We start from the raw sequence: 25716 nt of genomic DNA, 5'->3' as shown, positions 1-25716 counted from the left end.
GTTCAAATATTATAACTGTGGCATAAGTGGACACTTTGCAAATGAGTGCAGAAAGCCATCCTCTGATAAAAAGAAATTTGAGCAAGTTGATTACAAAAAGAAATATTTCGATTTGCTCAAACAAAAGGAAAGAGCTTTTTTGACTCAAGATGATTGGGCAGCAAATGGAGCCAATGAAGATGATGATATGGAATATGTCAACCTAGCCCTGATGGCTAATTCTGATAAAAATGAAACTAGTTCATCAAGAAACCAGGGAAAAAGAAGGAATCTATGGTACTTGGACAGTGGTTGTTCAAGGTACATGACAGGAGATTTCACCATGCTCACAAAGTTCAAGGAGAGAGCTGGCCCTAGTATAACCTTTGGAGATGACAACAAAGGGTTCACCATGGGATATGGCTTGATTTCAAAGGAAAATGTCATCATTGATGAAGTTGCATTAGTTGATGGTCTCAAACACAATCTATTGAGCATCAGTCAACTATGTGACAAAGGGAATATTGTTTCCTTCAATTCTGAAGCCTGTGTTGTCACAAATAAGAAGGACAACAAAGTGGTTCTAACTGGAGTTAGAAAAGGGAATGTGTACTTGGCTGACTTCAACTCTACAAATGCAGAATCAATTACTTGTCTTTTCAGCAAAGCAAATCCAGCTAAAAGTTGGCTATGGCACAAGAAGCTGTCTCATTTGAATTTCAAGACAATGAATGATCTAGTCAAAAAGGACTTAGTTAGAGGAATGCTTCTAGTGGAATTCACAAGGGATGGACTGTGTGATGCTTGTCAAAAAGGAAAGAAAAAGAAAGTATCATTCAGTAAGAAGCTTGAATTAGCAATTGATGAACCATTACAATTGCTACACATGGATCTTTTTGGACCAGTCAATGTATTGTCAATTTCAAGGAAAAGACATTGCCTAGTGATTGTAGATGATTTCTCAAAGTTTTTATGGACTTATTTTCTTGGATCAAAGGATGAAGCTAGTGAAATTATTATCAATCATATCAAGCAAGTCACCAATCATCCAGATTTCAAAGTAAGGAATATCATGAGTGACAATGGAACTGAGTTCAAGAATTCAACCATGAAGTTGTTCTGTGAAGAAAATGGGATCATGCATGAGTTCTCAGCTCCGAGGACTCCACAACAGAATGGTGTGGTGGAAAGGAAGAACAGGTCACTAATTGAAGCTGCAAGAACAATGCTTGAAGAGTCAAAACTCCCAACATACTTTTGGGATGAGGCTGTTAACTGTGCATGTTACACTCAGAATATTTCTCTAATCAATCAAGCAAAAGGCATGACTCCCTATCAATTATTCAAGAGAAGAAAACCAACCTTAAACTTTCTTCATGTCTTTGGTTGCAAATGCTACATTCTAAGGAATCAACCAGATCGCAAAGGAAAGTTTGATGCAAAAGCTGATGAAGGAATATTTGTTGGTTATTCTGCTGGAAAATCATATAGGGTCTACAATCTAAGAACCAACATTGTCATGGAACCTGTGCATGTTGTGTTTGATGATAAAAAGATTGATGGACTAACAGATGAGGGACTTCATGAAGGACTAAAATTTGACAACATTGAGATATATTGTGATGATAGTGAAGATGAGAATGATGGAGAAGGCACCTCAAAAAGAATTCAAAATCTGCCTTTGGACAATGCACAGAATGCTGCATCCGTTGAAAGTCATAATTCAGCTTCCGTTGATAGAAGCAATGCAGCATCCGTTGAAAGACAAAGTGCATCATCCGTTGAAGTTCATAATGAAGCATCCGTTGATCACAGTCTGTCAACTGATAATCATTTCACTTCATCAAGTAATAGAACTCTCAATTCCTTTCAAAGGATCAGCAACTCAGGGGGAGTTTCAACCAATCAACATTCTATCTCACATCATGACAATATCGAGGCAAGCTCATCTAGAGCTAATCTACCACCTCAAAGGAAATGGACCAAGAATCACCCTTTTAAATTGATCATTGGTGATGCTACATCTAAAGTGCAAACTAGAAGGGCTACTTAAGATGAATGTCTATATAGTAGTTTTCTATCATAGGAGGAACCTAAGAGAGTGGAAGAAGCCCTATTGGATCCAGATTAGATTTTAGCAATGCAAGAGGAGCTAAACCAATTTGAGAGGAACAAGGTATGAAAGCTGGTACCCAAGCCAAAGAACAAGAGCTCTATTGACACAAAATGGGTATTCAGAAACAAGATGGATGAAAATGACATTGTCATAAGGAATAAAGCCAGATTGGTTGCTAAAGGCTATTCTCAACAAGAGGGAATAGATTTTGATGAGACATTTGCTCCAGTTACCAGGCTTGAAGCCATCAGAATCTTTCTAGCCTATGCAGCCCATGCCAATTTCAAGGTCTATCAAATGGATGTCAAGAGTGCATTTCTGAATGGAGAATTGGAGGAAGAAGTTTATGTAAGCCAACCTCCAGGATTTGAAGATCCAAATTTTCCAGACTATGTGTATTATCTGTTGAAAGCACTCTATGGACTAAAGCAAGCACCTAGAGCCTGGTATGAGACTTTGTCAAAATTTCTTCTAGATAATTACTTCACAAGAGGTACTGTTGACAAAACTCTTTTCTTTAAAAATATTAATGGCTCTACAATACTTGTTCAAATTTATGTAGATGATATTATATTTGGTTCTACAGATGATAAGCTTTGTAAAAAGTTTGCTAAGTTAATGCAAAGTAAATATGAAATGAGCATGATGGGAGAGCTAACTTATTTTCTTGGTTTACAAGTTAAACAAGTTAGTGGTGGAATTTTCATTAGTCAAACTAAATATATTTATGATCTTTTAAAGAAGTTTGATTTAATGGATTGTTCATCTGCAAAAACTCCCATGACCACTGCCACCAAACTTAAATTAAACAAGGCTGAAAAGTCTGTGGATATTACAAATTATAGAGGCATGGTTGGCTCACTTTTATATATAACTACTAGTAGACCTGACATAATGTTTTCTACATGTCTCTGTGCTAGATTTCAAGCTGACCCTAAAGAATCTCACTTAGTGGCTATTAAAAGAATTTTCAGATATCTCAAAGGGACTCCAAATCTAGGAATTTGGTACCCTAGAGAGTCTGGTTTTGATCTAATTGGCTACTCAGATGCAGATTATGCAGGTTGTAAAATAGACAGGAAAAGTACAACTGACACCTGTCAATTTCTAGGGAATAAGCTTGTGTCATGGTTCAGCAAGAAGCAAAATTCTGTTTCTACATCAACAGCTGAAGCTGAGTACATTGCTCATGGTAGTTGCTGTGCATTGATATTGTGGATGAGGAATCAACTATATGACTATGGGCTAACTGTTGACAAAATTCCTATATTTTGTGATAACACAAGCATCATTGCCATTACTGAAAATCCAGTGCAGCACTCAAGAACCAAGCATATTGACATCAAGTACCACTTCATAAGGGAACATGTGATGAATGGTACAGTGGAACTTTATTTTGTTCCAAGTGAAAAGCAGATTGCAGATATATTTACCAAGCCACTTGATGAATCAACATTCACAAGATTAGTAAGTGAGCTAGGTATGCTTAATTATTCATAAATTCATGTCCTCATTATAATCTGTTTTGTAGCCTGAAATAAATTTGTTGCAAGAACAAAGTTGGCTTTAAGTAAAGTTTATTCTATCAATGGATATTCCCTATCCGTTGAAAGCCAAAATTGTTCTATCAACGGATGATCATTATCCGTTGAAAGACAAATATATTTCTGGTAATTTTATTTTTCAACGGATAAAACTGTGTCAATCTTTAACGGATAACTATTTACCTCATCCGTTGAAGTGTCACATCAGCTGCTTTAAGTGAGTCACAACCGTTGATTCTTATACTTAACTGTTGATACATATATACACAGTTGTATGTATATGTATTAAAAGCAGTTTTCAGAATTTCTACAGTTTTCTTTATTCTCAAACGGCTGTAATTTACTTAAAAATATTAGTTAATCATTATATTTACATTTTAATTCGAGAAAGTATAAAAGCCCCTTGAATTCTTATTTTCACTTTACGCTTTCTTGCTATTTTTCAAAAGCTTTTATTCTCTTTCTCTCCCAAAACTCTCAATCTTTCTCTGCAACCTCTACTCACAACAATGGCACCAATAGTCAATATTTATGTCTCAGTCTGGATTTGTTTATGAAAAGAACAATTTCGTAGCCTTGGTGGAAAAGAATGAAGCCCACTCAGATTATCACAAGATGATGGACTTCATCAAAAACTGCAAACTAAGCTATGCAATGCTGGAAGCCCCACTATCTATTGTGAGGTAATTGAGGAGATTTGGACAACAGCAGAGTTCAACTCCACAGAAATGACCATTGCTTTCTCTCTCAAAGGTAAGGATTACTGTATTAACTGTGATGATATACAGTCTTGCTTTAAGCTACCTGAGAATAATGCCATGACACCACACACTGATAATGATGTATCTGCTATGTTAGATTCAATAGGCTATTCTTTTGATTCTGCTAGCTTAGGGAGCATTAGAAGAAAGGGCCTTAGGAAAAGAATGGAGTTTTTTTGGAGATGCCTTTATCGAGGTTTTCTCTGGGAAGATTAGCAATTTTGATGCCATAACTTCATCTCTTGTTAATATGCTCTATATGCTAGTTTCTGATAGGTACTTTAATTTTAGCAACTATATCATGCTAGAATTAGGTTCCAGGTTAGGTAACAAAGCTAATAGACCTCATAACATCTACTATGCTAGATTCTTTATGTTATTGGCTAACCATATTGCTGAAGGTTTGGTCATAACTAATGAGAGCAATAAACTCAAATGCTGGGCACAAGAGAAAAGGGTCCTTGCAGACCTTTTGAGAATTAACCTCAACAACCAGGTGCCATTGGTATATTTACCAATAATGAATACACCTCAGGTAAGTGAGGTAAATATTTCTGCAACTCCTACTTCTTCCAACCTCATTATTTTTTTGCCTTCTAGTGTGGCAATGGAATCTGTGTCTTTGTCCCAACAGATTCCTACCAAAGCCATCAAAACTAAAATTCCAAAACACAAGTCAAAGAAAACCATCTCTGTTGTTTCTCAAAAGACAACAGTTGTAACAACTACCATAAACCCTGAAGGGAGTGAACAGGGTGTAAGTGGTGAGGGGAGGGGTGAACATCAAGAAACCCCCCAGGATAAGGTGGGAGAGGTGAGTGGTACCCTAGCCAGCCAAGCCACAGTTTCTCAAAAGACTATGGTGGTTCAAAAGGATTCAAACACATCCCTAGTTGCATCCTCCCAAAAGGATGCAGCTATTGAAAATAGTCCCCAACCAGGGACACAGAACAAAAGAGGGAGGGACACTGAAGCTACACATTCACCTATCAAAGCCTTTTCAAGAAGAAAGAAGGCTAAAACCCTAGTTTCAACATAGGGGGCACACACTGCACAGATACATCCACCTGTATCTTTGCCTTCTCAAATTCAGCTTGATGTGGCTCCAGCAAATGTGGAGTCACAGCCCCATTCTCTCATAATAGACACACATCAATCACCAAATTCTCCATCACCATCTCTGGATGTGGATATGATATTCACATCAATTCCTGATTCTCCCTCTTTAAAAATCAGGGAGGAGCCCCACTCAAATCCTGATGATCATCATCTTTTAGATGATTTGTTGGATCATCAGCCAATTCTTTCAGACTTAGTTGAAGAATTTGTGTCACCTCACTTAAAATCAATCCACATAGATTCAATAATTATGTCACTTTCAATATCTACTTCTTTTCCTTCTTCAACAGATATTTCTCATTCGTTGACAAGTGGTTGTTCTTCGACGGATAAGCTTAACAGCAGTTATCCGTTGATACTATCAGTTCCTACTTCAACGGATACTCCCTATCCGTTGATAGTCTCTACACATATATCTGAATCAATTCCAAGTGTAGAAGACATGGTTACTGTACAATCACTTCTAGGATTGAGGGAAGGGAGTGATAATTTGAGTGAGAGGCTGGGTTGCTCCCAGGCAAAAGGAGAGGTTGAGAGTCAAAATATGCATGCTATTTCTTCCAGCATGGCAAAAGTGTGTGAGAGGAGTGCCACCTTAGTAGGTGAGGGTGAGGGTGTGAGGGTGTGTGTGAGCCAGGGGGAGCCCCTGATGCAAGAATATAGAGAAAATGAGAGAAAAGCAGGTACAGAAGCTATAAGGGTGGATCCAGCCATTGCTAGTGAGTCAATGATTGTGGATGATGCTAAAAAGGGAAGACAATTTCAACAACATTACATAGCTGTAATTGATAACATTTCCTTGGATGCTGACACTTTTACTCATCCTGTTTCAGCCTACCAACTGTTGGCTGCTCAGGGCAATATGGAGGCAGAGCAGACTTTGAACATAGTGCACACTTCAGAATCTCTTAAAAGAGATAAAGCTGCTGTTAATAGGATGCCTTCTCAAGCTGGTGAGCCATCTGAAGAATTTGAAGTAAATTCTCATGATGATGACTCTATTTCTTTGGATGAAAGCATGAACTTAGGGGGAGATGAAGGCCGAAGTTCTGTTCCAAATTTACCTGAATGGGCATGGACAAAGAAATCTACACCAGGACAGTTTGGTGTAGCTTTGGTCAAGCAGGTCATGGCTATTCAAAAGACCCTTCAGGAAACTTCAGATGCTGGTACCAAGGCTATTCTTCAAGCTCATCTAGACTCTCTGCATCTCCTGCAATTGCAGCACATCAGACAGAATTTGAGTGTAGATGAACTCAAAAAGGATATTGCTGACTTGAAATCCTACAATTCTGAGAAGTTGGATTCAGTCATGCCTTATGGTACAATGCAAGATTTGTTGTTGAGACTGAGGAGAGAATCTGATGCTAACAAGAGGCTGGCCAAGTTGGAAGACAGAGTTCAAGTCATTGAAAACTCTGTGGTCACCATTCTTCAAAATCAACAATCTCAGACAAGTCTACTATTGCAGCTGGCAAAAGCACAAGGCTTGACCCCTATCCTTGATGATAACAAAAAGGGGGAGAATAAAATGGAAGGGGAAGGAGAGCCATCAACAAAAGTTTAAATATCTAAAGTGCTAGTTCCTGCCATCACCACTTCTCCAACACCTCAAATCAAAGGAAAGCTTGATGGAATTGATCTAATCCAGATAGCAGCAGCTGAGATGAAAGTCAAAGAGCAAAGGAGGAGAATTGATGAAAGGATGCAACAAGTGTTTGGCTCTACAACCTCAAAATCACAATCTGTGAAGCATAGCACAAAGGTGGAGCCAATCATTATGGAGCTCAAGCCAGTAAGGAGGAATAAGGGTGGAGAGACTTCTTCAAAGAATCTGAAACCTATGGTTCTCAAGCCCAACAACAGATCTAACAAGGACTCTACAAAGAACTCTCTAAGCCTTGCTCAGTTGAAAGGAGTGGATTTTCCTCTTCCAAAGCCTGATGAAGACAATGTTTTAGGTTGTAATATCATAAAGCACAAGGAGACCAAGGATGTGGTTGAAAGAATGAACATGGTTATTATCTTCAGAGAGGGAAAGAGTATTTGTGTGATACATGGACATCCCAAATTCTCAATAGCCAAGAGGGAAGAAACCAGAAGGTTGAATGAAGAAGCTAAAAAGCTAAAGGCTGACAAAAGAGCACAAGCAAAGCTTGAAAAACAGCTAAAGTCAAGTCAAGCTGAAGAAAAGAAAGAAATTGAAGACATGGGTGAAGATGTAGGTATGGGGGACATGTTTAGCGATGATGTGGAAGAAAGAAGCGAGGAAAGAAAGGAATGGCAGAAAGGGAACAGAAAGAAGGTCAATGCAAAAAGGAAGATTGTAGATGAAACCAAAGAAACCCAATCAAAATCCAAACCACCACCTTCTATTCCTGAAGCCATTGTGCATGACCCCTTCATAAACATCCATGGTGAAACAATCACTCCTAAGGAGGAACCAATTGATTGGGACACCATCAAATTGCCCACCTTCTTAACCACTTCTCCACCATCAAAGAAACAGAAAAGAAAAATAAAATCAACACCTCCCCTAACCTCAATCAAATTCACTCAGAAACTCAAGCCTAAGCCACAAGCCTCAAAGGATGATTATGTTCACATTTGTGACATAAAGGAATTTACAGACATTGAACTCTATCTGGATGAGCTGGAGGAAGTAAGGGGAATAGATGCCTACAGACAGCTTCCAGAAAGACTAGTGTTCAAATATAAAGGAAGTGGGGAAAGGACTTGGCCTCTTTACAGAATTCTGGATGAAGGCTATTCTACCTTGATTAGAGTCTACTCAGCTATTAAAAGGGATTCTGGTTTTACCAGAACTGCCAAAACTGAGATTCTCAACAAGATTGCCAGCATAAGGAAAACTTGGTGGGAGTCCAATGCCTTGCCTAGAACATTACTCATCCCAGAGCATGGAGTTAAAGTTCATAAATCACCTCATTGGTTGATGGAGTTCAGAGACAATAAAGGAGTCAGAAGATTTTTCAGACTTGAAGATCAGCTCAAGATTTCCAGTAATGAAACTCTCAAGGATATGCAATCTAAGTTGGACATCAATGAAGAAGATGATGCTGAATTCTACAGACAACTCCAACTCCAAATAGAGGAGAATGACAGGAGGCTAGGGAAGAAAACAAGGGATCAAAGGAAAAGGAATTAATCTGCTCAGGCTAAAGGAGCACCCTTGGAAATAATGTAATTCTTCAATTCTATCTCAGTATATACACTTTTGCAGCATTTTTGAATTTCTACTTTATTTCAGTTCATATGTTTATTAAGTGTTTTGTTATCATCAAGTTAAACCCAAATTTATGCCTACAGTTCTACTAGAAATAAATAGGGGGAGATTGTTAGGAATATGTGTATTAGTTTGATGATAAGTTCAACAAAACACTTAAGTAGAAATCTGGTATTTGTAGCCTCAACGGATAAGACCATTCTGGCTATCCGTTGAAGGAGTAGCTTTACTTAGAAATAGGTTTAGTATTGTAGCACATTTCATTCTCTGTATTTAAGTTGTAATTCTTAGATGTTTTGGGAAATTATAAGTCATGTTGACTACTAGTTTATATGCAAATAGGAGGGCTAACTGTAAATGTTTCATGCCTTGTAATTTTGTATAAGTGAAGTAGTATCAACTGATATTAAAGGCCTTCAACGGATGAGAAACAAAGCTTCAACGGATGTCTCTAAAGCTTCAACGGATAATATCCATCAACGGATGAGTGCATTAACGGATAAAGCTTCAACTGCTAATGCTTCAACGGATAAAGCCATCAACGGATAAAAGTTTCAATGGATGCTAAGTTTAATAGCAGTTGATAGTGACAATTCATAAGCTGACAGAGGCACATGGGTTGACAGAGACAAACTGGAATGTGGCAGCCTCTAGGAGGAATCAAGAAAAAGCAGCATTTCCATTCTGGTGCAAACAAGGAAGTATTCAAAGATTCACAGCTAAACCTAAATTACATTGGATAGAGAAATGAAGAAGTAACATGTGAAGAATCTTTTAATTGTATTCTACAGTTTTGTCTTCACTTGTAAACTTGGTGTTATATAAACCAAGTAGCAGCTAGTAATTAGATGGTGAATTTTCCAGAGCTGTTTAGAAAAATCCAGAGAGAAAATCATCTAGTTTGTACTAGGACGCAACTGTGATCAATTCTTTGATTCACAGATTTTCTAGAAATAACACATCTCTGGTGGAACAACATATCTATCAGAAAAGTTTTTAAGTTCTTTGTGTTCTTTACATTTGTGCTTGAATATATATTTGTATGTATTAGCTTAAAGCAATTCACACACATTTATTCATCAAAACACTTAGTCTTAGAAACTGCTCAAAACTTGAAAAAGTTTTGAGATTTACATTCAACCCCCCTTCTGTAAATCTCATTGTTAGTCCACTGGGAATAACAAGTGACACATCCAAAAGTTCTATATGTTCTTGCCTACTATTGTTCCAAGCAGGAGAAGCTCTTGGTTTATGATAACCAGCACTATGGAAGTCTCTTGAGCCTTCTGCAAGGTTATTCACATTCTCACTTCTCAAAACACTCTTTACTATTGTTCTTCACAGATTAAATTAATTATCGTGCACAAACACTCAATTCGATTTATTTCGTTTCAAGATCCCAGAACGGAAAAATACTTGATTGGGGAAGCGGACTCAACATTGTAGCTACCATTGCTGAATCTTTAGTATTCATGCACGACAAGCTTCATGCAGATGGGATTGCTCACGAAAATCTAAAATCCTCTAACATATTGATGAACAACAAAATGGAACCTTGCATCAGTGAATATGTTGAAAACCATAATTTTTCAAATATTATGATTTTTAGTTTCCTGACTAACTACATATGTCCAATGAAAATGAATGACTATGTTGTCTAAATTCATAAACAAGTAGCCTTTGATCATCTTCAATACAGTAACCAATTAGCTTGACAAGGTTATGTTGATGAAGCTTCCCGAGAAAGTCTACTTCTGCCTGACAAAACCAATGTCATATGTTAACCTTCTTATAATTTGTAAGAAATTCCTTGGAAGTTGATAACTGAACCAAATAAGAATAACTATGTAAGTTCTGATTACATACCAGTGAACCAAACGCGGGTTTTCAATTTCCCAGGAACTAAACACTGTAACTTAATTCCAAGGCATTTCAAGTTCCCAAAGGATCTACATAATTAGCGAAACAAACAAGGACATAGTTTACGGAGCATCCTCAACTCCGAAATAAACAAACTTCACTATATATTAAAAAAAGAAAAATTTGCGTTAAATATCTATTATAAAAATTCGTTGTAATCTTACTCAAATACAATTGATACTATGTAAATGTACAATCGGAAAAAAAGGAAAAATGGTTTATTAAAAAATATTTACATTATTCACCAGATTGTTAGAGAGAAACCAAAATTGTTTGTTCGTTCAATCCTCAAAGGTGTTGGAAACCCATTCTTGTAAGCAAACTCTTTCAATTAATTAAAATATACTATGATTCCTGAAATCAAATTCGAAATCTATAACTTGTGGGCGATCCAAACAATAAGCAATAAGTAATTAGGTACGTCCCATGTGAATAACACCAGGGGCTAAGGTTTGTTTTCAATCTTTTTAATTTAAGTGATCAAATTTTTATTTTTCTAAAGTTGGTATTAATTTTTGCGTATATGTTGTATTATTCTTTTCATTTTTTACATTTTTTACAGCCATATATTGTATTATTCTTTTCACTTTTACGTATTTTTACACGCACACATAACCCGGGGGTCTTTCGGAAAATAGTCTCTTATTTTTTCGGAATGAAGATAAGGTCACGTACATCTTATTATTTCCATACCCTGTGCTAAGCAGGATATACTGGTGTTATAGCCAAAATTTGGCATTAGATCCTTTCGGGTCTCGAACAAGTCAAGTAGAATCTAATTGGTGCAGAAGAATGAAGAATTAGGTTTTAGACTGTAAGAAAGGAAGTGTGGACGCGTCCCAGGATGAGGACGCGTTGGTTGAAATGCTTGATATGGACTAATTAGAAGTAAGCTTGCGATATAATAGGAAATAGGTACATTTATGGAGTGAGGACGCGCACAAGAGCCAGGACACGCCTTTGTTGGATGAAATACAGAAGGAGGGTTTCTATGCATGTTTGGGTCACAATTTAAGGGAGAATGTGTGCATTTCACGAGGATAGGAAGTGTCCTATGCATAGAGGATGCATAATCTTGGATTCAATTGGATAGTTGATATTGTCCTCATCTAGGACAAGGCAAACAAGAACATCTTCAGGACAAGGCAAGCATGGAAAGAGAAATGGAAGGTATTTTCACTAACATATTTATTGTATGTACTCTAGTGAAGAATTCCCTCCTTGAGTCGGTCAAGGAGGGGGATGTCCATGAAAATCTAGAAGGCCTCCAGGAGGATTTCTGATGATTGAAATCCTCTTCATGTATTCAATGGATGTCCTCGTTGGGGGTGCGGGGTTAAATATTGGTGTGTCCTTTGGGAGCACTGTTCTTGCATTCAACGGGTGTCCTCGTTGGAGAATTTTGGAGTCATCCTGCACTTTGCATCCAAGAGTTTGGGATCACCTGTCCTCCTATCTATTGGGTTATTCTCATTCGGGGGACAGGGACGTGTCCGGCAGTTGAGGTGAATCGTGGCTATACATGCGTTCGTAAATCAAGGGAGATAGTTGTAGCGGAGTGTTATCCTTGTGCACGGAGATGCACTATACGTGAAGTCCTACGATTACGAATGAGCCTTTGGCTTTCGCGGTTGGGCCTCATAGTTGGACATTCCTAAAGCTAGCAGAAGATGGATTCTGGAAGGATTTCTATCGGGACTAGGAATGGGAAATCTAAGCCCATTAGGTTTTTTGTTATCTAAGAACTACGTCAGGCAATCATATGACTTTATATGTATTTAAAGGCAAAAGTAACGCTGGGAGGAGGTACTAGGCATCTCAAATTTATTTTTCAATTTTTTTTATTAAATGATATATCATACATGTGGCGGAATTTGATTTGAGAACCAACACGTATACGTGCGCAGTTCATATTATTATTATAAAATTTACAAACTTGACATATCAGTATTTGAGAATATTTTTTGGGAAAATATTTGAGATTTGTGCCATTTTTCCATTGAGAATATACAAGAATGTGAATAATTTAACATTTTTGGAGATTATTGAAAAATGAAACATTTTTATTATTATTTTTGAACATCAATCATAAACTAATAAATAATATACATTTTTGTTAAGTTGTGTCATAGCACTCAGTAATGGACATTTTAAGGTAGAATAAACTGAATCATCTAAAAGTTAAGAAATCGAGAAGTGAGAGAGGCCCATGGGAATGGGATATAAATAGGATGATAAATATTTTTTGTCATATAAATTCTAGTTGGATTTTTTCTTAAAAAAGAGGAACCTGTTGGAAAAATAATCTTAAACTTGTTTTAATTATTTTATTTATTTAATTATTAGATATTTTAGATATTTAGCTATAGATTAATTATTAGAGAAAAATATTATTTTAGAATTGTTTAGTATTGGGGTAGTGGAGTTGTGAAGTAAATTATGGACATGTAATTTACCCATTAATTAGTAGTGGTTAGTTTTGATAGTAGTTAGTTTTAATATGTTTGTAAAACCTGTATCTAGTTTATCTTGAGTTTTATAAAAAAGAAAAATAGTTCTCTCCAAAATGTAGGTGTCTTCTTTTATCTCTAAGTTTTTTCAACATGGGATCAGAACCTCATGATCTAGGGCTTTGTCAGATATTTTAAAATATACACCTATATATATATATATATATATGTTAAATATTTATTTATCATCTTTCAAATGGCATTAAAAATTTCTGCATATATATTTAGTGAAGTATCAAGATGAAATGGTACGTGAAAAAAGAAAAGAGAAGCAAGAATAAAAATGAAGGAGGGACATGAGCGGTGAAAATAATGAGAAAGATATAATGGCACAAGAGGTCATGAAAGAAATTTTATTTTAGAAGTGCGTGGAGAGAAGTACTCCAAAATTATTTTTGATGAGAAGTGCATCACAAAATGAAGAGATGGTGGTGAGAAGTGCATCACAAAATGAAGAGAAGTGTTTCATAAGTTTAAGATTATGGGGTGAATGTTGGAAAAATAATCTTAAATTTGTTTTAATTGTTTTATTTATTTAATTATTAGATATTTTAGATATTTAGCAATAGATTAATTATTAGAGAAAAATATTATTTTAGAATTGTTTAGTAGTGGAGTAGTGGAGTTGTGGAATAAATTATGGACATGGAATTTACCCATTAATTAGTAGTGGTTAGTTTTGATAGTAGTTAGTTTTAATATATTTGTAAAGCCTATATAATGGCTAGTTTATCTTGAGTTTTATAAAAAAGAAAAATAGCAGTACAAGTTCTCTGCAAAATATAGGTGTATCCAACTAGATAGGATGATAAATGTTTTTATACAAGTGGTAGTTATTTTTCGTTTCAATAATAAAATGTCATAAAAATTAAAATTAAAACATTTACTATATATTTATCGGTGACGATAGTGATTTGTTTATTTCACTTGTTTTTAGTTACTCTCAGTTACTTTGAATAATTTATATTTCTGAGAAAGTGTCCGGCATGTATTTTAAGGTGCATAAAAAGTATAGTTATGTAACTTATTTTTACAATTTTCTTTTTCTGAATAAAAGTTGAATGTTTTAATTTTTATTTAGAAAAACAAAATTATAAAAAAAATTACAGAATTATAACAAAATGTAAACAATTGAAATAGACGAGAGAGTATTTGACAACTGCATTTCAAAGAAAACTTAAATCGAACATGTTCAAACAACAAAAGAATGAACATCAAACAATACCAGAAGTCATTTTCAGTTTTAAAGATACACACATGTAGAGTGCCGTGTAAAAATAGCATTTGGCGTTCAAAGATTCCGTTTACTAAATTTTGATTTGCCTGGATTGACACTTGATAAACGCTGTATGCGAGTCTCAATAGATCCCTCACGTAATTCTCAAATTTGTAAGTGTGAATGATATCAAACATTGATTGATGTTTAAAATTTAATTCAGTAATAACTAACTTAATATTATATATATATTTTTTTAAAAATATATTGAATTTAATTCTTAATTTTGTTCATTTAAAATTTTATATGATATGATTTTATGATAATTATATTGGTAGACGTATATGTTCATATTTTTTTAGAATATTTAAAACAATTTAAAGTGATAGTATTGGTGGGGTAAATATTATTATAACGAAATTATTATTTTATTGAGGGTAAAAATATAATGTCTCCATTATGTTGGAACCTAAAAAAATATTATTTTAGCATGGTGATTACTTAATTGATTAACTATAACTCTATAAAAGATATTTGAAAAAGACAATATTGTTGATTGAACGATATAATTTTATTGATAATTCTATATGTATTTTAAAAAATAAGATTTATGTTTTAGTTAAAATTTGATTTTTTAGTTCATATCAATATGATACGAATTATACTTAGTGTAATATTAATTTGATTTATATCGGATCAGTGGTTTACATTATTTTATTTTAGCTCAATGTTCAATACACCGACCAAATCAAACTAATTATTTTTAGTATATTTTTTTAAAAAAAAATTATTAATCACGTGTAATGCACAAATATTTTTAATAATAAATAATAATTAATTAGAATAATAGGGGTTTTAGATTAACACCCATGTGATCCATGAATGCACAAATCTTTTTTAATATTATATAATTTTTTAAACAAAAATATCTTGAATTGAATTTTTTAAATTTGTTCATTAATTTTTTTATTTCTACTTTTTTAAATGATATGACTTCGTGATGATTATATAAATACACGTATATGTTCATAAATTTTTAAAAATATTATTATAACGATTTTATAGTTTTTGAGAATAAAAATATAATGTTTCTATCGTATTGGAACTTTAACAAAAATATTATTTGATAGAGGTTATTACTTAATCGATAAATTATAATAGCTATCTAAAAAATGATAATAGTACTGATTGAATAATATAATTTTATTAATCATTTTATGTGTGTCAGAAAAATAATAATTATTATATTTAGTTAAAAGTTAAATATAAGCTGATTAGGGATATACGAGGTCTGAATTCAAAACGAATATGAACCTGTATCATATTTTTATTTCTTAACATGATAGTTTATGATTTACCGGATATGATATAGACATGCATAATTTATCACGATTAATAAGTCATATTTTGTAAAAAAATTGAAACTTATATAAGATAAAATTATAAAATGATAATTTACTTAGAAATGTAACGGGCTAAAAATATATTTTATATATGGTTTTGTTATGGATTAAAAACTAATATATATAATTGCTGTATTTATTACTAAGGAACGTGAGCTCAAGGCTCTCGTGTTTCGTAGCTTAACTCTGTCTTTACGAGATGCCTACGTATCTCTGTAAATTAGAGAATCAAGCCAAAAAACGTAGTTCTGATCTGTGGGGTGAGACCCCTTATATAGATGTGGGAGTCCTTGAACTGGACTTGGTATAGGAGACTTGGTAGCCAAGTCTCAGAATTAGAATGGACTTTGAGTCCTAAATAGTAGAAAAATTGATTCCTTATCTTTCTAGGTCCCTTTGAGGCTAATCTTCAAGGATTTATGTCCTTATCGGGATTCTTTTCAATAGTTGATTTTTCCCTTATTAATTAATTACGAAATTAATTAATATTCAGAGTTTTTGGGCCTTCTTTGTTCCATCAGGCCTGATCTGGTCCATCAGGCATGATCACTGTGTTAACCTTTTTGGTCTGAATGTCATACATCTCCTTATTGGGCCTAGCAGCACAAATCATGTATAATTAATGTAATATTTAATTACACAATTAGGATTTATTTATCCCTATCATTTGTCCCCCAACTTTTGGAAAACCGTATAAGATTTCGCAAAAGTTAAGTTCGTTCATTCCCTTTCAGGATACCGTTTTGCGTAAAGTGTGGAGCGACCTACACGTTTACAACGATTTGCCTTGTATGCGGCTTCAGGGTCGTTTAAAAACTTCCCCCTTTTTCTATTTTCTCACCTTCTCCCTATTTTTAGGGATTTTCTGGTATTTTTTCAGCAATTTTCCCTTTTTCCCGGGATTTTTCCAAATTTTCTGCAATTTTCCACAAATATTTTCAAATTTCCAGCCCTTTTTCGACCAGGATCCTAGTCGAAATTTCGACCTGGATCCTAGTCGAATTTTGGGCCAGCTTTGCAATCCTGGTCGAAGGACTTCGACTAGGATCCACGACCTGGATTTTGACCAGGATCCTAGTCGAACCTTCGACCTGGATCTAGGTCGAAAATTTGTCCTTGTTTTGATTCCTGGTCGTAAGGTTTCGACTAGGATTCACGACCTGGATTTCGACCAGGATCCTAGTCGAATCTTCGACCTGGATCTAGTTCGAAAATTCTGTGCTTATTTGCTTCCTGGACGTTAGATTTCGACTAGGATTCACGACCTGGGCTTCGACCAGGATCCTAGTCGATTCTTCGACCTGGATTTAAGTCTAGGTTACTGTACCCCATACTTGAAAAATGTTGTGCTTGATTCGACCTCGATCCTGGTCTTAGTTTCGACCTCAATCCAGTTCAATTATACCCGTAATTTTCGGGTGTCTGTTTGAAAGATTTGGAGCAGAATTCACGACTTGAAATTTGACCTGAATCCTGGTCTTTTATACCCGTTATTTTCGGTTGTCTGTTCGAAAGATTTCGAGCAGAATTCACGACTTGAAATTTGACCTGAATCCTGGTCTTTTATACCCGTTATTTTCGGGTGTCTGTTCGAAAGATTTCGAGCAGAATTCACGACTTGAAATTCGACCTGAATCCTGGTCTTTTATACCCGTTATTTTCGGGTGTCTGTTCGAAATATTTCGAGCAGAATTTACGACTTGAATTTTGACCTCAATCCTGGTCTTTTTGGGCTTTCTTCTAATCCAATTTGGAGTGGGCCTTTGTTTGGGCCTAATCTTCTTTTTGGGCCTTATATATATTTTTTAGAGCTTTGATTTGGGCTTTGTATTTTTCCAAATCCTAATTGGATTTGGGCCTTTTAATTCCTATTGGGCCTCTTATTAATCTTGGCTTAATATGTCAAAATACCATGTTTAGAATTCTCGGGAATTTTATTTAATTTCTTTCGAATTCCCTTGGAATATTCTAGAATGTTCCATTTTCTGGGCTTTTTCATTTGGGCCTCTATCCTTACTGGGCTTTTTGTCCCTTCAACTTCACTTTTCTTCCTATATAAAGGAGTGAGTAGAGTCTATTGCTCCTCACTTTCTCATTTCTAAATTCTTCTTCTTTCTTCTTCTATTAAGAATCTCAGAGCAATAACAGTAAGTCGGAGTATCTTAAGCCCCAAAGCCTTCATTACTTCAGGTAAAATTTCTCCCTTTACTTCTTGTGCTTGTTTTTGTATAGTTTGCGCTTTTAAAATTATCTCTTTATGTGCCCTTTTTCAGATGGCTGATAAGAAAATGACCCGTTTGGCCAAGATGAATGTGGCTAGAAAGTCCAATGAATTCCCCATTCGATCAAGGTACACTTCCTTGATCAATATGATCAACACCCGCGGGGACGAGTACCCTTCTGATGCGCATCTAGACGCGCACGACCATATTAGTGCCTTGTGGGATCCAAAGGAGCTGGAAAAGTTGAGTGGTTGTTTCAGAATCAAGGATCCTTTCAAGCTAATTCTTGCAGGTCCGGCCGACAGGGCCTGTCAGTGGAGGAAGGACGCACTACGCGTCTATAGGGATACTCTAAGGGCAGGTATCAGGCTCCCCTTTCACCCCTTTATTCCTGTTCTGCTAGCTGATGTGGGCATCAACCCTTGCCAACTCCCTCCTAACTCTTGGAGGTTGATTCTGTGCTATCTGTCGCAATGCGCCAAGCACAACGTCCCTACCTCTGTTGTTGTTTTCAGAAAGATTTTCCAGTTCAAGAATAGCCCTGACAAGAATCCGGGCTGGGTTTCTTTAAACCAGCGCCCAACCGTTCCTCACATAGTGAACGGGAAGTCCATCCCTGACAACAATTTGGGGTGGAAGAAAGATTTTATGTTCGTCGTTTGGGAGGGTGGCGATTGGGGCACCCTATTTCGCTCGTCTTTTGGGCTAGCCGTAGATGGGAGCCCAAACAATATAACTTTGTCTGAGGAGGAGACCAGGGCTTTCAACCTCCTGACACAAGATAATGGGACTTCCCATTCTTGGGATCTTATCAGGGAGACCGTTCTTGTAGAACGCGGCCTTTCTCCCGTCCCTAAGAAGAGTGTGTTTCCTTCCTTATCTAGTTGTTTTTATTTCCTCCATTTTCTACTTTGCTAATTCTCAACTTACTTATCTCATTTGTTGCAGTGGCTGAGAAAATTAAGGAGGCTACAAAGCCTAAAGACCTGGAGACGACCCAGATGAAGCGTGCCGGAAAGGTCTTTAAAGACCCGCGCCTTGGGGATCGCTTCCCGGAGTTCCTACTCCAAGCAATGGAACCAGGCGAAGAAGGCCCCAGCCAAGTTTTACGTACCAAGCGAAAACCAGGGTCTTATTTTCAACCTGCTTGGGGAATCCGGGGTAAGGATTCAATTGTCGGCAGCACAACGCTTTCCAAGGAATGGTCTAAGTATTCCATCTCCCCGGTTGACTATCAAGACTTTGTCCTTCAACAGGAGTTGGAGAGGAACGAGCTTTTCGGAGCTCGGGCTTTGGCGACAGTACGTCTTTTTCCTTAGCCCTTCATTGCCTTTTTGATTTTCCCGTCTCTTACTTTTGCTGTGTTTCTTGTAGGCGAACGCCCATTTTCAAGGGGCGATTCACTAAGCCAAGGCTTGGAAGGTTGGCCTGGAGGACGCGAACAAGAAGCTGGAGGAGGCCAACCAAAGAATAGAGGCCTTTGAAGCCCAACTTGCCTCATCTACTTCGGATTTGGAAACGGCCCGGGCTGAAAGTGTTATCCTTAAGGCTCAAAAGGATAAAGCCTTTGATGGCTGGATGGACACTCAGGAGTTCAAAGATTTAATGGTGGAGCATGATGCCCTCCTTCATCCGGTCAGTAATAAGGAAGGCTGGGATGCCGCTGTGGAGGCCATTCAGGACGAATTTCCAGAAGTCTTCGAACAGTCCTCCTTCCCTTGCCCTGTGCGAGTTCCAGCACTTGGGGGTGTTACAGACAAACTTGCTGATTTGATCAAGGACGGCCCATCGGGGAGTCAAGGCCAAGGCCAAAAGAGGAAGGAGCTCGAGTCCAGCTCTGAAGATGAGGAAACTTCTTCTGAGGAGGAGCCTGAGCCCGTTATAAAGAAGGTCAGGGTAGAAGAGCCTCCAAAGGCAGCGCCTCATAAATCAGCGTCTCCGGCAGCATCCAAAGCGTCCGAAGGTAGTTCCGAGGGAACCTCTGCGAGGACTTCCGAGGGGACGACTGAGACATCTGAGGGGAAGACTGAGACATCCGAGGAGACTTCGGATAGTGGTTCCGAAGAATCCCAGCCTTCCAAAGCCTAAGTTTTTTATGTATTTCTTCTTTATTAGACAATATTTGAACTTTGTAATTGACTTTTATTGTTTTCAGCCGTATTTTGCCCAAGTATCGTCGTATTTTTCAAACTCAAGTTTATAACTTGGTTTTATCTTTCATAATGCAATTAATCTAACAGGCCAAGATTAAGTTGAAGGTTTTATACTATAACTTGGTATTCTGGATACCTTACATGAAATGGGTTCAACCCTGATAAAATCTAAACATATCTTCTATTTAGAAAAATCCTAAGCAAGCAAAGCTTCAAGGTGCTTTTAAACCTACTTGTCATTCTGACAAGTGAGAATCGTACTTTAACTATTTTACACATAGTAAACCTTCAGGTTTTGTGCATACCAAGTTCTCGGGACTTCAAAACCATCCATAGTCTCCAGCTTATAGGTTCCTCTACCCTGAACGCTCTTGACTTTGTACGGCCCTTCCCAATTTGGGGCAAGTTTCCCTTTCTACCCTACACCAGAAGCTTCCACTTTCCTCAAAACTAAATCGCCTTGTTTGAAGAATCTTTCTTTAACCCTTAGGTTGTAGTAGAACGAAGCTTTTTTCTGATATTTCACTATCTTCGCATGTGCCTCATCTCGTACTTCATCAATTAGATCCAGGGCTAAACTTTGCCCTTCTTCATTTTCCTCAGCATTGAAAGCTTGAATCCTGGGGGAGGAATGTGATATCTCTACAGGAACAACTGCTTATGCACCATATGCTAACATGAAGGGAGTTGTTCCAGTCGTAACTCTACAGGTAGTCCTATAGGCCCATAGTATGGGGAGTATTTCATCCACCCAGTTATTCCTCAACTTCTCGATCCTCTTCTTTGGTCCATACAGGATTATTCAGTTTGCCACTTCCGTTTGCCCATTGGCTTGCGGGTGGGCCACATATGTGAATCGTAACTCGATTTCATTTTCCTCACAATACTTCTTGAATTCCTCGTTGTTGAACTGTGTTCCATTGTCAGTGACTAGGATGCGGGGAATTCCATACCGGCACATAATACTTTCCCACAGGAATTGTGCAGCTTGCTTAGTTGTGATCTTGGCCAAGGGTTTGGCTTCAATCCACTTGGTGAAATAATCAATGGCCACAATCAGAAACTTCCTTTGTGACGTGGCCATGGGGAAAGGCCCTAATATATCCATTCCACACATAACAAAGGGGATGGGCGAGTTGATAGAGGTCAGCATCTCGGGGGGTTGTCTAACAACTGGTGCGTGCTTCTGACAATGGTCACATTTTTTCACATATTCTTTGGCATCAAACATCATTTCTGGCCAATAGAAGCCTAACCGGGTTATCTTATGAGCCAAGGCCCTGCCCCCAAGTGTTGCCCGCATATGCCTTCATGTACTTCTTCGAGAGCCAGGCGAGCCTCATCAGGCCTGAGACATTTTAAGTAGGGAACCACGAAAGATCTTTTATACAGGATTCCATCTATCAAAGAGTATCTTAGTGCTCGAACAGACAATTTTCGTGCTTCAGTAGCATCGTTTGGTAACCAGCCGGTTTGAATATGAGCCTTAATGGGATCAATCCATGACGTCCCCAGGCCTATAGGAGCCACAAGCTTAACATCAATGCTTCGTGTTTTCAAAACGCGATAGTATACACTTCCAGAACTTTCTTCCATCTCAGATGAAGCAAATTTTGACAACGCATCTGCCTTAGCATTTTCCTCTCTTGGAATGTGGTCAACATGGCATTCATCGAATTGGGTCATCACGGCCCTTACTAGGCGGACATACTTAGCCATCGTCTCATCCCTTGCCTCAAACTCTCCCTTCACCTGGGATATGACCAACTTCGAGTCTCCACAGACTTTTAAGTTCTTGACTCTAAGTGTCCCTGCTAAGCCAAGACCAGCTATCAGAGCTTCATATTCTGCCTCATTGTTTGTGGTTGGGAAGTCTAGCTTCATGGCATACTCAATTAAGAACCCATCAAGGCTTTGTAAAACCAAACCTGCTCCACTTCAATTCGTTTTTGATGCTCCATCAAAATAGAGAATCCGGTATTCTTTTTCCTTATTAAAGTTCTCTTTATCCTCCTTATCAACTTCTTTGTCTTGAGGTATGTTATCTTCCTGCCCCCCAACTTCTTGGCTGGGTATGGTACATTCCACCACGAAGTCAGCTAATGCCTGGGCTTTTATTGCCGTTCGTGGCTTATACTTGAGATCGAACTCTCCCAGCTCTATTGCCCACTTGATCAATCTCCAACTTGCCTTGGGACTGTGAATGATATTTCTCAGGGGCTGATTCGTTAGCACCTCAATCTGATGAGCCTGAAAGTAAGGACGCAGCTTTCTCGAAGCCATTACCAAGGCTAGAGCAAATTTCTCAATAGTTGAATAATTCAACTCAGCACCATGCAGAATTTTGTTGACATAGTATACGGGTTTCTTGACTTTCAGTTCCTCCTTAACCAATACAGCGCTCAAGGCACTCTCTGAAACAGCTAAGTACAAGAATAAATCTTCATTCAAAACTGGCTTGGCCAACAATGGGGCCTGCGCCATATATTTCTTCAATTCTTCGAAAGCCTTCTGGTTTTCCTCACTCCATACAAAGTCCTTAAAGTTTTTTTGTGACTTGAAGAATGATAGGCACTTGTCTCCTGACTTGGAGATGAATCGTCCCAATGCAGCAACCCTTCCTGTGAGCTTCTGAACATCCTTGATAGTTTTTGGTGGTTTCATGTCCAGGATTTCCTTTATTTTATCGGGGTTAGCCTCGATCCCTCTCTTGGAGACCATCAATCCCAAAAAAATTTCAGATCATACTCCGAATGCACACTTTGTAGGATTTAACATCATTTTGTGGTACCTCAGGACCTCAAAAGCTTCCCTTAAATGGGCTATATGATCAGTCTTTACTAGACTCTTGACTAACATGTCATCAACATAAACTTCCATAGTCTTTCCAATAAGATCCTTAAAAATTTTATTTACCAACCTTTGATAGGTGGCTCCTGCATTCTTGAGACCAAACGCCATAACAAGATAACAATAAACACCAAAGTCAGTGATGAATGATACCTTTGGAATGTCGTCCTTGTGCATCTTGATCTGATTTTATCCACTAAATCCATCCATGAAGCTCAGCATTTCATGCCCAGCAGTGGCATCTATCAAAGTATCGATCCTTGGTAACGGAAAACAGTCCTTAGGACATGCATCATTTAGATCAGTGAAGTCCACACACATCCTCCATTTTTCATTAGCCTTCTTCACCATTACAGGGTTTGCTAACCACTCTGTAAACTGAATCTCCTCAATGAAACCAGCCTCCATGAGCTTCTCCACTTCTTGTTTTATAGCTTCTTGCCTTTCTGGAGCAAAACTTCTTTTCTTTTGTTTTACCGTCTTCCGATTTGGGTCCACATTCAGCTTGTGAGTAATCAGTTCCGGGTCTATGCCTGGCATATCAGCTGCTGACAATGCAAAAACATCACTATTTTCTTGCAGAATTTTCACCAACTTCCCTCTAAGGGGCTCCTCGAGCATTGCTCCAATAAAGTCACCTTCCCAAGATCTTCGGGGGCCAAAGGAATTGAAACCAAGTCTTCTGCTGGCTTCCCCCTTTTCTCATCATTCTCTCGGATATCCAGATCTTCAATAGGAAGAACCTTCCCCCCAACTCCATCTGCCCTCAAAGAGGCCACATAACAGCTTCTAGCCATTTTTTGATCTCCTCTTTCTTCTCCAATCCCATCTCGAGTCGGAAACTTCATAACTTAATGATAAGAAGAAGGGACTGCCTTGAAGGCATGTATCCCTGTTCTTCCCATGATATCGTTGTAGGTCGAACTAGCCTTCACCACTACAAAGTCCAACATCTGAGTTGCTTGCCTTTGTTCCTGTCCTATGGTTGTTGGCAACTTGATTATTCCTTCTACGGGGCATTCAACTCCTGCGAATCCATATATCGGCATGTCGGTTGGGGTCAATTGGGAGTCATTATATCCCATCCTTAAAAAGGTGTCATGGAGCAAAATATCCACTGAAGCACCATTATCCACAAGGACCCTTCTTACCGGGCTGTTCCCTATTATCGGGGTTATGACCAACGGGTCGTCATGGGGAAATTTCACACCCTCCAAATCAGAATCATCAAAAGCCAATATTACTTCTGTCCTGGCCCTCTTCGGGGCTTCTCCGACAATATGCATAACCTCTCTAGTATATGCTTTTCTGGAGTTTTTGGACAATCCAGCAGCAGTTGGTCCTCCAAAGATTGTGTTTATCACAGGCCCTCGAGGTCGTGGCCCTCCATAAATTGTGTTTATAATCGGTCCTCTAGGCTGTGGATTGCGCCCCTGATCGTCTTGGTCCCTCCTACGATCGTCAAAGTTCTTCCTTCCATTGTTATTTCTATCCCCTCCTTCTCCAGTGTATTTGTTCAATCTTCCTTTTCGAATGATGAACTCAATTTCATCTTTCATCTGCCTACACTCATCGGTGTCATGACCAACATCCTTGTGAAATCTGCAATACTTGCTCTTATCTAGCTTGGCAGGATCAGCCTTCAAAGGCTTAGGCCAACGAATATCTCGATCTTTCTCGATTTTCATCAAGATCTGGCTTCTAGGAGCATTCAGCTTAGCGTACTCGGTGAACTTTTACCCAGGTCCTCCCTTCTTGGGGGTTGAATCAGGGTTTTGCTCGGTTCTAGGATACTTGTCCTTGGCGATATACTCCAGATCAGTTTTCCGCTTCTTGCCTCCAGTGGGCTCATTACTTACTACGGTCTTCCTCATGCTTTCTTCAACCTTGATATACTTCCCTGCCCTATCCTGGAGCTGCAACATGCTTTCAGGGGGACATTTGGCCAATGACATCTTAAAAAACTCATCCCTAGTTCCTTGTTGCAGTGCCATCATGGCTACCTTATCATCAAGGTCTGGGACTTTTAAAGCCTCCTTTGTGAAACGATTCAGGTAATCTCTCAAGAATTCATTTGTTCCCTGCACTATGCTCATAATAGATGCTGAACTTTTCTCATGAACTCTCCCACTGATGAATTGCTTAATAAAAGCCTGACTTAATTCTCTGAACGACCCAATAGAGTTTGGGGGCAAGTGACTATACCACCTTTGAGCCATACCCGAGAGGGTTTGAGGAAAGGCCCGACACTTAATAGCATCATTCACGGGCTGCAACAACAGTGCATTAGAGAATGTTCTAACATGATTAGCGGGATCTCCCGTGCCGTCATAAGCTTTTATAGTTGGCATCTTGAACTTCCTTGAGATATGGGAATTCATTATATCTTCAGTGAAGGGTGGAGTAGGATCATCAGGATCTCCAAGGGGAAGAAGATTGTTTGGATCAGCCCTTGGGACAACAGCCCTTCTCTGCACTGGACCATCCAGGTCTATGATGGGAGGAGGATTTCTCCCCCTAGGAGGTGTTGGGGGTCTGGTGGTCTGGTGCGCCTCCAGGTTGCGCCTCAGCCTTTGAATCTCAGCCTCGTGAGCCCTGATTCTTTCCTGCACTTCTTGGGGATTCGTCCCTTGGGTGCTTTGAGGGCGTTGGCTACCATCAACCATCGGCTCTTTGCCA

The sequence above is a fragment of the Apium graveolens genome, chromosome 7 (genome assembly GCF_009905375.1).
Source record: "Apium graveolens cultivar Ventura chromosome 7, ASM990537v1, whole genome shotgun sequence".
Lineage (NCBI taxonomy): Eukaryota > Viridiplantae > Streptophyta > Magnoliopsida > Apiales > Apiaceae > Apium > Apium graveolens.
This window is presented reverse-complemented; position numbering follows the sequence as displayed.